This window comes from Rutidosis leptorrhynchoides, chromosome 1, assembly GCF_046630445.1.
Source record: "Rutidosis leptorrhynchoides isolate AG116_Rl617_1_P2 chromosome 1, CSIRO_AGI_Rlap_v1, whole genome shotgun sequence".
Taxonomy (NCBI): Eukaryota; Viridiplantae; Streptophyta; class Magnoliopsida; order Asterales; family Asteraceae; genus Rutidosis; species Rutidosis leptorrhynchoides.
The window spans coordinates 485344486-485358549 of record NC_092333.1 but is presented as its reverse complement, the minus strand read 5'-3'; positions in this window follow the sequence as shown (position 1 = coordinate 485358549).

Here is a 14064-nt window from a genome sequence, read left to right as displayed (position 1 = left end):
GTCGTCTTTTATATCGCGTTCATATTAATAATAATAATAATAGTAATCATTATAATTAGATGTTACTAATATTAGTTTTAATTATAATAATACTAATAATAATAATATTAATGATAATACTAATAACTATTTGAATGATAATAATAATAATAATAATAATAATAATAATAATAATACTAATTATAACTTTAACGATAATAACGATAGTAATAATAATAAAAATAACAATAATATCTTTTATTAATAACGATAATAATAATAATAATAATAATAATAATAATAATAATAATAATAATAATAATTAGATTATAACGACGATAATAACGACGATAATAATAATCATTTTTAATAATAATACAAAAATTCAATTGACTATAACTTCTAAACCGTTCATCGAAACCATTCGATATCTAAATGAAAAGTTCTCAATTTTTCGCTAGCTTTCCAACGCCATGCATATCATATACCTTATCTTAATAGCATATGTATTTAATTCAAGATTCGACATAACCTATCTAACGACAATAACGAACATATAAGCATGCATAATCCTATATACTCGAGCACTAGTCAGGGAAACAATAATAATATATAAAAGTTAAGTTATGAGTGCTCACATATCAATATTGAGATTCAATATTGCAGGAAAAGTACGTAGACGCAATGGAGATGATAAACACTAGTCTGACTCATGAGCAATACTCCCGAACCATACCCATAACCTCCAAAGCTATAACCCATAATTTTCTTAGCTCTATCCCGCTCGAAAAACAATTTTGAAATCACTCGGACAGCACTCCGTCGTAATATTTTATGTATACTAATAATATCTTGAAGTAATACGGAGTAAATATATATATGTAAATCGATTGAGAGAGTTTAGAGAAAAATATTTTCAAGTTTCTATGAAATAATGAAACCTATTGAATTCTATTTATAATAGATTTTTGAATTATTAAAGTGAATTATTAAAGTATGAATTATTAAAGTGAATTATTAAAGTGAATTATTAAAGTATGAATTATTAAAGTGAATTATTAAAGTATGAATTATTAAAGTGAATTATTAAAGTTAAAGTAAAGTAAAAATAAAGTAAAGGTAAAGTTTAAGTATATAGTAAAAGTATAAAACTATGTACGTATAATATGCGTATAAATATATATAATATTAATTTAAATCGTTATATATATTTAATAAAATAAAATATAAATATCGTTATCTTTATCATACTGGTTAAGTAATGAGTTGTCAAAAGTGGTTCTAGATATTTATAAAAGTTATATACGTTTTAATAATAAAGTTCTTTTTAAACTGAAAACGTTTTTATACGTTTGAAACTAAATTAAATAAATATGATAATTTTATTTTCCAAAACTAAATATATTTAAGAATCATTTTGTTTAAATGTTAAAATAATGGAAATCGTTATATCATAAAACGTTTTAGAAAAGTAGAATCATATATATTCATAATAGGTTTCAAGTTTTTAAATTACAGTCTGTTGGTGAAGCATGAGATAAAGTTCAAAGGTTAAATAAACTTATGAAATCATCTTAATGAAAAATGTCGAGTTACTTAACTTGTCGATATCCAACATCTAAGTTATTTATACTCCATGTTCTTACTTATAAATCACTTTACCATTTTTCGAATGTTGTCAAAAAGAATAGATTTCTTAAATCACAGTGGACCTCATCACATACACCCGTAATCATATCACAACGTATTTGATAAATCAATCATTTGATATTATCTTCTAATTCCATCGATAAACATATTGAAACAAATACGTTCGTATAAAGTATTATACGTTTAATACTTTATTAATATTCTCAAGTTATAATATATATATATATATATATATATACATATATATACATATCTATTTATATATAACGGTTCGTGAATCGTCGGAATTTGGTTGAGGTTATAATGAATGTATGAACACAGTTTAAAATTCTTGAGATTTAACTTAACAAACTTTGTTTATCGTGTCAGAATTGTGATGCCCCGTACAAAACCATCGTGTACGAATCATCAACAACAGGATCATTACAAGGTTAAGCACTATATGCGATTTCAAAAAGAGTTTGCATTCATAAATAAAGTGATGTCTAAACCAACATCGAATGTTTTACAATCCAAAAGCATGCTTCACTAAGTAGAAGCAAATAATAAGTGTATGTGACCACAATGGTCGTTACAAGTCATAATTCAAAAGTACTAAAGTTGAATGCAAGGTAAAGTAGTTCATGCGATGACAACTCTAAGCAGCGGGTGTCTACAGCACGACTAGTACACAGCGGAAGCTAACCTCAAGCACCTGAGAAAAACATGCTTAAAAACGACAACACAAAGGTTGGTGAGCTATAGTTTAAGTATAACAGTATGTAAGGTAGGCCACGAGATTTCAGTGCTACAAAGAGCGTTTCAAAACAGTATGATAAAGTATATGTTAACCGTGGGCACTTGGTAACTAACTTAACGTTTATACCCCTTGAAAGTACACTTGGCAAGTGCGTATGTCTACGAAGTATTAAACACTCGTTAAATGCTGACGCTACTAGCCCGAGTGGGGATGTCAAACCCTATGGATCCATATCTAAGATTCACGTTCACCGGTTCAAAAACCAATGACTAAACGTTACCGAGCTAAAGGGAATGTTTCTGCCGTTATATAACCCACACATATATAAGTTTAAGTACTCATGCCTAGTATGTAAAACATAAAATCTGCATGCATTCTCAGTTCCCAAAATAAGTTAAAGTAAAAAGGGAATGCTATAACTCACAATGATAATGTAGTCGTAAAGTCGGTTCGGAAAAGGTGTGCAAGTAATCGGTCCGAAGGTCCTCAACCTAAGGCAAATAGTAATAAGTCAGTAAATCATCTTAATAGGTTTAAAAGTATGTAAATAAGGTCTTAAGGGTCATCATCGTTCATCATCAAACAAAAAGGCGTAAAGTAAGTTTCATTTATGAAAGTAGTTTAAAACAAAAGCTAAATTTGATCAGTCACCACGGCCTCTACCCTTACTGAATTAAGGTGAGACCAGTGGCCATGGCTCCGTCTATGAGTCCTTTAAGTGTGGTAAAATTTACAGAAGTAAACTCGTCTTCGTTTAACCGTGGTGATGGTTTAAGTGCGAGTAGGTCTGAAATTTCTGCACAACGTTAAAAGGACCTAGTGACGATCGGAGGGCCATAAATCCTAAACCGTAACTCGGATGAAGACGAGTCTTAAATGAAAAGTTATCTACTCAAAAATAGCTATTTGAAAATCATAACCACAATAGCCCAGGTCTACTGGTATGTTACAGAATCACCAAAACAGTAGGTATAAGACAGAAAGCAGTAAAATAATGGGTTCCGGTGCTCGATGCTTATCACGGTTCTCATCCTTGATGCATATAGCTTCAAGTGTACAACTCGTTGACGTGTTTACATCATCTTGACCAAGATTTGACCATCATAACCCAAGTGCAAGTCTAAGACATGAAGCACAACTCACTTAAGAGTTGTATGAAGTTTGATGAACCAAAGTTATATCAAAGTCTTAGATCTAACACATACATGGACTTTAAAGCTAATAACAAGTTACAAACTTGAAAGTAAACTAACTAATCAAGATCTTAAGATGTAGAACATAGTTCTTAGTTTGATCTTGAAGATCCAAGACTCAAAAGTCTAGATCTAACATAAGTGTACAAAGTTATATTTAAAGAAAACTTATTTACATGTTCTTGAACTTTTAAGTTAACTTTTAGGTCAAGATTAATGAGATCAAAGTTAACTAGTAACATTTGACCAATAATAACATAAATCATGAAATTAAAGTGCAAGTAAATGAAGTAAATAGCTAAGTAAACAAGTAATTAAGTTCATGAGTTTCATACTTTAAAGATTTAGAAAGTGAACATTAAGTTCACTTCATGTACTTCAAGTATGAGTTACAACACAAGAACTTTAAATCTTTTGACATAATGTATGTAGAACATAACTAGAAAGTTAGTTCTTGTATGTTCTTGAAAATACAAGATTAATATGAAGAATCAAACTAGAAAGTTTATTCTTGTAACATGAAAGTAAGTAACACCAATAATCAAGTAACAACACAATAATCAAAGAACAAGTGATGATGATGATTAAAGGGTGTTCTAGTTTCGGTTTTAAGCAAGAAGAAAAGAAGAAGAAGTTGTTCAAGTTACTTACAACAACTAGAGAGAAAAGAGAGGAAAAATGAAAGCAAGTCTTGTGTGTGTTTTTGAGAGAGCATACAAGTGTGAGAGTTAAGAGGAAAAAAAAATGAAATCAAACCCCTTATGGGTGTCCCTAAACCGACGGTTTGGTTGAGCAAAAGGGGGAGGGATTTGTTCTTTGGGTCCTTGCATGTAAAGCCTTAAAAGTGTGGATAAAAGGTATAGTTGCATGGGGATTAATAGTTAACTAGATTCCAAATGAACCAACTAGCTAGTTATGTCACTAAATGATACTTACACTTTGAAAGACATGGGCTAAGTAGTTCACTTAAAAGGTAGGGTGGGCTTATAAGCCCAAAGTCACAAGTCCATAACACTAATAAAGCCCAAGTTCACTTAATTAACAAATAAACCCAATTAAAGCCCAAGTAATTAACTAATAGCCATAGTTAATCAAAATGATTAATAATCCTTAATCATGAATGTAAATAATACTTGAAAATATTATTCGTGTAAGTTTCGTGTGTCACAAAGACGTTTCGGGCAATTAAAGTCAAGTTCGGGCAATCATGGCAACATGTAAATGTAATAACATACATTCGTTTTATCACACGTATTAATAATAATAATTATTAATAAATAAACGTTGGAAATTCCAGGGTCGTTACATTAACCACCTGTTAAAGAAAATTTCATCCCGAAATTTTAAGCTGAGGTAGATGGAGGAGTCGGGAAAAGGTGAGGATACTTCCGCATCATTTGATCCTCTCGCTCCCAAGTAAACTCAGGTCCTCGTTTGGCATTCCATCGTACTCAGACGATCGGAATCTTGTTGCGTTTCAAAGTTTTGATCTCACGATCCATAATTTCAACAGGTTCTTCCACAAAGTGGAGTTTGTCGTCAATTGTAAGTTCTTCCAATGGTATGATAAGTTCGGGTGCAGCAAGACACTTTTTCAGGTTTGACACGTGGAAGGTAGGATGAACTGAGCTCAATTGTGCTAGTAGATCCAAACGGTATGCAACGGGTCCAACACGTTCCAAGATTTCAAAAGGACCAATGTATCGTGGGTTTAACTTTCCACGTTTTCCAAAACGGATCACACCTTTCCAAGGTGCAACCTTCAACATTACACGATCACCAACGTTGAATTCAAAGTCTTTACGTTTAAGATCGGCATAACTCTTTTGGCGATCACGGGCAGTCTTAAGCCTAGCTTGAATCTGAGCAATCTTCTCCGTCGTTTCGTGGACTACCTCGGGTCCGGTGATTTGCTTTTAGCCTACTTCGGCCCAACAAATAGGAGATCGGCACTTACGGCTATACAATGCTTCGAAAGGAGCAGCATTAATGCTCGAGTGATAACTGTTGTTGTACGAGAATTCGGCTAGTGGCAAATGCCTTTCCCAGGCTTTTCCAAAATCAATGACACATGCACGCAACATGTCTTCCAACGTCTGAATCGTTCGTTCACTTTGCCCGTCAGTCTGAGGATGATAAGCAGTACTCATGTCTAGACGAGTTCCCATGGCTTCTTGCAAAGAACGCCAAAATCTAGAAGCAAATCGGGGATCGCGGTCAGAGATGATCGATAAAGGTACACCGTGTCATGATACAACCTCCTTGATGTATACCTGATCAAGTCTTTCCATTGTATCAGTTTCCTTCATCGCGCTCTGATACCAAATGTGATGCCCCGTACAAAACCATCGTGTACGAATCATCAACAACAGGATCATTACTAGGTTAAGTACTATATGCATTTTCAAAAAGAGTTTGCATTCAATAATAAAGTGATGTCTAAACCAACATCGAATGTTTTACAATCCAAAAGCATGCTTTACTAAGTAGAAGCAAATAATAAGTGTATATGACCACAACGGTCATTACAAGTCATAGTTCGAAAGTACGAATGTTTGAATGCAAAATAAAGTAGTTCATGCGATAGCAACTCTAAGCAGCGGGTGTCTACGGCACGACTAGTACATAGCGGAAGCTAACCTCAAGCACCTGAGAAAAACATGCTTAAAACGTCAACACAAAGGTTGGTGAGCTATAGTTTAAGTATAACAGTATGTAAGGTAGGCCACGAGATTTCAGTGCTACAAAGAGCGTTTCAAAACAGTATGATAAAGTATATGTTAACCGTGGGCACTTGGTAACTAACTTAACGTTTATACCCCCTGAAAGTACACTTGGCAAGTGCGTATATTTACGAAGTATTAAACACTCGTTAAATGCTAGCGTGACTAGCCCGAGTGGGGATGTCAAACCCTATGGATCCATATCTAAGATTCGTGTTCACGGTTCAAAAACCAATGATTAAACGTTACCGAGCTAAAGGGAATGTTTATGTCATTGTATAACCCACACATATATAAGTTTAAGTACTCGTGCCTAGTATGTAAAACATAAAATCCGCATGTATTCTCAGTTCCCAAAATAAGTTAAAGTAAAAAAGGAAATGCTATAACTCACAATGATAAAGTAGTCGTAAAGTCGGTTCGGAAAAGGTGTGCAGATTTGGTGAGGCGGTCAACAATAACCCAAATAGTATCGTATCCGCCCACCGTCTTTGGCAGCTTGGTGATAAAATCCATTGTGATCCTTTCCCACTTCCATTGTGGGATCTCCGGCTGTTGAAGTAAACCAGAAGGTCTCTGATGCTCGGCTTTAACCTTCGAGCAGGTCAAACACTTACTAACATAAGTCGCAACGTCCTTCTTAAGATTCGGCCACCAATACTGTTCTTTAAGGTCGTGGTACATTTTGCCCGCTCCAGGGTGAATCGAATATCTCGATTTGTGCGCTTCATCAAGTATCAGGTTCCGTAGATCTCCATAATAAGGTACCCAAATTCTTCCGGCATAACATCGGAGTCCAGACTCCTTAACCTTGAATCGAGAGACAAGTATGTTCAAATATTCGAGAGTTATGTTCTCCTCCTTGAGAGCCTCATCTTGGGCGACTCTGATCTGGCTGTTGAGGTTCGAATGGATGTTGATGTTTAGAGCCCTAACACGAAGAGGTGCCGTCCTTTCCTTTCAGCTTAAAGCGTCAGCTACAACATTAGCCTTGCCAGGATGATAACAGAGTTCACAATCGTAGTCGTTGAGCGTCTCGATCCATCGACGCTGTCTCATATTCAATTGCTTTTGATCAAAGATGTGCTGGAGACTCTTGTGATCGGTGAAGATAGTGCTCTTAGTTCCATTCAAATAGTGTCTCCATAATTTAAGCGCAAAGACAACGGCTCCAAGTTCAAGATCGTGAGTAGTGTAGTTCCGCTCGTGAATCTTCAATTGGCGGGAGGCATAGGCAATAACCTTTGATCGTTGCATCAGTACACAACCAAAACCACTCTTCGATGCATCACAATAAACAACGAAATCATCACTGCCTTCGGGAAGCGATAGAATAGGTGCGGAGGTTAACTTCTTCTTCAAAGTTTGGAATGCTGATTCGTGTGCTGGTTCCCAAATGAACTTCTTGCCCTTGTGAGTCGGCGCGGTCAAAGGACGCGCAATCAGAGAAAATCCTTCGATAAACCCTCGGTAATAACCGGCGAGACCTAGGAATTGGCGAATGTGAGTTGGAGTAGTGGGGGTCTCCCACTTGCTGATAGCTTCAATCTTGGTGGGGTCAACTTTGATACCCTGGTCACTCACAACATCACCCAGAAATTGAACTTCCTTCAACCAAAATTCACACTTGGAGAATTTGGCGTAAAGTTGCTCTTGTCTCAAGAGTTCAAGTACTAGTCGGAGGTGTTGCTCATGTTCTTCTTCGCTCTTAGAGTAGATGAGGATATCATCTATGAAGACGATAACAAAGTTATCCAAGTACAGCTTGCAGACACGATTCATAAGGTCCATGGACACGGCAGGTGCATTTGTCAAACCAAATGGCATCACGAGAAACTCATAATGACCATAACGGGTCCTGAATGCATTTTTTATCACGTCACTTTCCTTCACCCTCAACTGGTGATAGCCGAATCGCAAATCGATCTTTGAGTAAATGCTCGATCCTTGTAGTTGATCAAAAAGATAGTCAATTCGTGGAAGAGGATACCGATTCTTGAAAGTCAATTTGTTGAGTTCACGGTAGTCGATACACATACGGAAGAATCCATCCTTCTTCTTCACAAACAGAACAGGTGCGCCCCAAGGCGAGAAACTTGGTTGGATAAACCCTCGATCTAACAGCTCTTGTAGTTGACTCTGTAATTCTTGCATCTCAGAAGGTGCGAGTCTATAAGGTGCTCGAGCTACAGGTGCAGCTCCTGGCACTAAATCAATCTGAAACTCTACTGATCTTTGCGGTGGCAATCCAGGCAATTCCTCTGGGAAGACATCAGAAAATTCGTTCACAATTCGAACGTCATTCACGCTCTTCACCTCAGTTTCTACCGCTTTCACATGTGCTAGAACAGCAAAATGTCCCTTCTTCATAATCTTTTGCGCTTTCATGCAACTAATGAGGTTCAACTTCGAGGTACATCTTTCTCCATAGATAACCAGTGGTTCGCCATCTCCTTGTGGTATGTGAAGTGCTTTATCTCCACAAATAATATCGGCCCTTATCTTGCTCAACCAATCCATACCGACGATCACGTCAAAACTTCCCAGTTTGATTGGTATCAAATCAATTTCGAAATTTGCACCAGCTATATTGATAATAGCTCCTCGACTAATGTGGTCACTTTTTCAAGTTTTCCATTGGCGACCTCGACAAGCATACTCTCTTTTAACTGGACTAATGACCAATTAATCTTATCGCAAAAATGTCTACATACATAACTTCTATCCGCACCAGTATCAAACAAGACAGAAGCTAAAAGATTGTTGATTTTTGAATATACCTGTCACCAAGTCGGGGTTATCGCGTGCATCCCTTGCATTAACATTAAAAGCTCGTCTACGAGGTGGTCCGTCGTCTTTTCGCTTGTTTGGGCACGTATTTCTGAAATGGCCCGTCTGCCTGCATTCATAACACTTCTTCGGCCCTGTGGGGTTCGGCTTCCCATTCAAAGTGGTGACCTTGCAGTCTTTTCCGATATGCCCAGCCCGCTGGCATTTCTCGCAGACAACATTGCAATACCCAGTGTGATGTTTGTAACACCTCTTGCATTGTGGTAAGGTTCCCTTGTAGTTCGGGTTGGAGTTGGTGTTATTGTTGGGGTTGGGGTTTCCACCATTGTTGTGCCTCTTGGCGGGGGGTCTGGTCATAAGTTCTCCCCCTGTTGTTGTGGTGGTTGTTGTTGTTGTTGTTGTTGTTATTATCCCACTTTCGCTTTTCGCTACTACCAGCCTTAAACTTAGCCTTCTCCGACTCATCAATAAGAATCTGGTTCATGAGGGTATGCGCCATGCGCATTGCTTCGGGAACATTCGGTGGTTTGGACGATGTGACGTTTCCTTTGATAGACTTAGGGAGTCCCCAGAAGTATCTCTCCATACGCTTGAATTCCGGGGTGACCATTGTCGGACACATAAGAGCTAGTTCCAAAAATCTCCTGTTGTAACCATCAAGGTCGTTCCCAACGGCCTTTAGCTGCATGAATTCCATCTCCATCTTTTGTATTTCGGTTCTCGGACAATACTCCTCAATCATAGCCGCTTTGAATTCCTTCCATGGCGTAGCATACGCCTCATCGATACCTTTCGCTTGAGCTAACGTGTTCCACCACGTTAGTGCACCGTCAGATAGCGTGCAAGATGCAAACTTGGTCTTATTATTCTCCGAACAGTTGCTAACTCGGAATACTGATTCAAGTTTCTCGAACCATCTGGTGAGACCAACCGGTCCCTCGGTTCCATTGAAGTTATGTGGTTTGCAGCTCTGGAATTCCTTGTAAGTACACCCATTTTGAACGGGTGGGATAACTGGTGGTGGTGGTGGTGGAGCTTGGAGGTTTCTTTCTGCTAGGGCTGCGGCTACACGTTCTTGGATCATCTCTTCAATTTGAGCAGCAGTAGGTGTGGATCGACCGTTAGCCATGGTATTCTAAACAAAAGTTTTGACTTAAGTCAAAATCCAGCATTCAATATGTAATAATATAGTATATAACAACCAACATGGAATCAAAACATCACATGTTATTAAATAACGCATCTAGGTACAAATACCACAGAATCATCGTACAGTAATGTAAATAGAGCATCGTGCAAGAATTAAATAACGTAAAGTTCCATTCATTAATAATAATAAGTTTCATACATCTGAATAAGTTCGTGCAATACATGAGTAATACAATAAACTACAACTAGATTACATAACGAAATCTATATACAAAAGTCCTACGGTGGAGGTGGGTGTAGGATGTCTAAAACCTGAGCCAACTGCTCCTCGAGCTCAGTAACCCGAGCTCGGAGGATTCCCACCTCCCTTGTCAATTCCTCGATAGTGGGAGTGGGTGGGGCAAGCAGTGCTGGTGGTGCAGGTGGGGCCGGTGGAGCGGATGGTGCTGGTGGAGCGGGTGGTGCTGGTGGAGCGGGTGGTGCAGACCGCACGAAACGGGGTGCAGATGTCCCGGCTCCAGAAATAGTCAGCACGTAACGAGGTGCCTTACGTATGAGTGGGTCGGCAGGGTACGGCACAAGCCGCTTACGGGCAGTAACCCTCCAACGCCGACCAAAAGCGTCAGTGAAAGCACGACCTCCATTCACCCCTGGAATGACGGTGCCGTCAGGACGGTACCGCTTCTTCGGCGGGGTGGAGGGTGCCTGTATAGGTACTTCAGCCGGGTCTTCGTCGTCACTGGAGTCTGATGAAGAATCATCTAATGAAGAATCGGCGGATGATGAGTCATCCGAATCATGCGGTTGTGGCGCGGGTGGCTGAACTGGCAGTCTGAAGGCGGCCAACATCTCTCTGTGTCTGCCTGGCGGAATCGGCACTAAACGTCCATCTGGAGTGCGTCGGCACGGCATGCGCATATGATTACGGAATGGCCCTTCCCCGAACTCCGCGGGGATCACAACACCACCGATGCGGGGCTGCGAATCCGAGGGTCCGGGAGCAGACGGAGCTGGAATCTCCGTAGGATCCACATGTCCATCAATAGTAGCCACTGGTGCAGGCGGCTGGCTGCTAGTCCCGGAAGATGAAGCGCCGGGGTCACTCGTGCGTATCGGGATCGGTAGATCGGCAACGATGGTAGGTGGGGTAGCTGAAGAGTATAAACTGCCCAAAACGCTAGCAGGTGGTACATCCGACATCTGAACAAGGAAAAATAAATTTTCCATGTCAGTAAGTCATAAAGCAAGCAGGTATTAGGCCAACAGTTTAAATCATGTATAACAATCAGTAGCATGGTAATAATAACGAATCATATAGAAGTAGCATGCAATCGGAAGCAATTAATATCATACAGTAGTGAAATCATGTAGTAACATGTGGCATATAGCAGTAACAGTAAGCAGCAGCATGTAGTAAGTTCAGCGAAAACAAGTAAACTAGCAAGTTGTAGATTAGTCCTATTAATGAATCCTACTCAGGTCGGTCTTAGACTCACTAATGCAACCTAATTCCCTACAACCAATGCTCTGATACCAAATGTGATGCCCCGTACAAAACCATCGTGTACGAATCATCAACAACATGATCATTACAACGTTAAGTACTATATGCGATTTCAAAAAGAGTTTGCATTCATAAATAAAGTGATGTCTAAACCAACATCGAATGTTTTACAATCCAAAAGCATGCTTCACTAAGTAGAAGCAAATAATAAGTGTATGTGACCACAATGGTCGTTACAAGTGATAATTCAAAAGTACTAAAGTTTGAATGCAAGGTAAAGTAGTTCATGCGATGACAACTCTAAGCAGCGGGTGTCTACAGCACGACTAGTACACAGCGGAAGCTAACCACAAGCACCTGAGAAAAACATGCTTAAAAACGTCAACACAAAGGTTGGTGAGCTATAGTTTAAGTATAACAGTATGTAAGGTAGGCCACGAGATTTCAGTGCTACAAAGAGCGTTTCAAAACAGTATGATAAAGTATATGTTAACCGTGGGCACTTGGTAACTAACTTAATGTTTATACCCCCTGAAAGTACACTTGGCAAGTGCGTATGTCTACGAAGTATTAAACACTCGTTAAATGCTAGCGCTACTAGCCCGAGTGGGGATGTCAAACCCTATGGATCCATATCTAAGATTCGCGTTCACCGGTTCAAAAACCAATGACTAAACGTTACCGAGCTAAAGGGAATGTTTCTGCCGTTATATAACCCACAAATATATAAGTTTAAGTACTCGTGCCTAGTATGTAAAATATAAAAGCCACATGCATTCTCAGTTCCCAAAATAAGTTAAAGTAAAAAGGGAATGCTATAACTCACAATGATAATGTAGTCGTAAAGTCGGTTCGGAAAAGGTGTGCAAGTAATCGGTCCGAAGGTCCTCAACCTAAGGCAAATAGTACTAAGTCAGTAAATTGTCTTAATAGGTTTAAAAGTATGTAAATAAGGTCTTAAGGGTCATCATCATTCATCATCAAACAAAAGGCGTAAATTAAGTTTTGTTTATGAAAGTAGTTTAAAACAAAAGATAACTTTGATCAGTCACCACGGCCTCTACCCTTACTGAATTAAGGTGAGACCAGTGGCCATGGATCCGTATATGAGTCCTTTAAGTGTGGTAAAATTTACAGAAGCAAACTCATCTTCGTTTAACCGTGGTGACGGTTTAAGTGCGAGTAGGTCTGAAATTTCTGCACAACGTTAAAAGGACCTAGTGACGATCGGAGGGCCATAAATCCTAAACTGTAACTCGGATGAAGAAGAGTCTTAAATGAAAAGTTATCTACTTGAAAAGATCTATTTGAAAATCATAACCACAACAGCGCAGGTCTATTGGTATGTTACAGAATCACCAAAACAGTAGGTATAAGACAGAAAGCAGTAAAATAATGGGTTCCGATGCTCGATGCTTATCACGGTTCTCATCCTTGATGCATATAGCTTCAAGTGTACAACTCGTTGACGTGTTTGCATCATCTTGACTAAGATTTAACCATCATAACCCAAGTGCAAGTCTAAGACATGAAGCACAACTCACTTAAGAGTTGTATGAAGTTTGATGAACCAAAGTTACATCAAAGTCTTAGATCTAACACATACATGGACTTTAAAGCTAATAACAAGTTACAAACTTGAAAGTAAACTAACTAATCAAGATCTTAAGATGTAGAACATAGTTCTTAGTTTGATCTTGAAGATCCAAGACTCAAAAGTCTAGATCTAACATAAGTGTACAAAGTTATATTTAAAGAAAACTTATTTACATGTTCTTGAACTTTTAAGTTAACTTTTAGTTCAAGATTAATGAGATCAAAGTTAACTAGTAACATTTGACCAATAATAACATAAATCATGAAATTAAAGTGCAAGTAAATGAAGTAAATAGCTAAGTAAACAAGTAATTAAGTTCATGAGTTTCATACTTTAAAGATTTAGAAAGTAAACATTAAGTTCACTTCATGTACTTCAAGTATGAGTTACAACATAAGAACTTTAAATCTTTTGACATAATGTATGTAGAACATAACTAGGAAGTTAGTTCTTGTATGTTCTTGAAAATACAAGATTAATATGAAGAATCAAACTAGAAAGTTTATTCTTGTAACATGAAAGTAAGTAACAACAATAATCAAGTAACAACACAATAATCAAAGAACAAGTGATGATGATGATTAAAGGGTGTTCTAGTTTCGGTTTTAAGCAAGAAGAAAAGAAGAAGAAGTTGTTCAAGTTACTTACAACAACTAGAGAGAAAAGAGAGGAAAAATGAAAGCAAGTCTTGTGTGTGTTTTTGAGAGAGCATACAAGTGTGAGAGTTAAGAGAAAAAAAA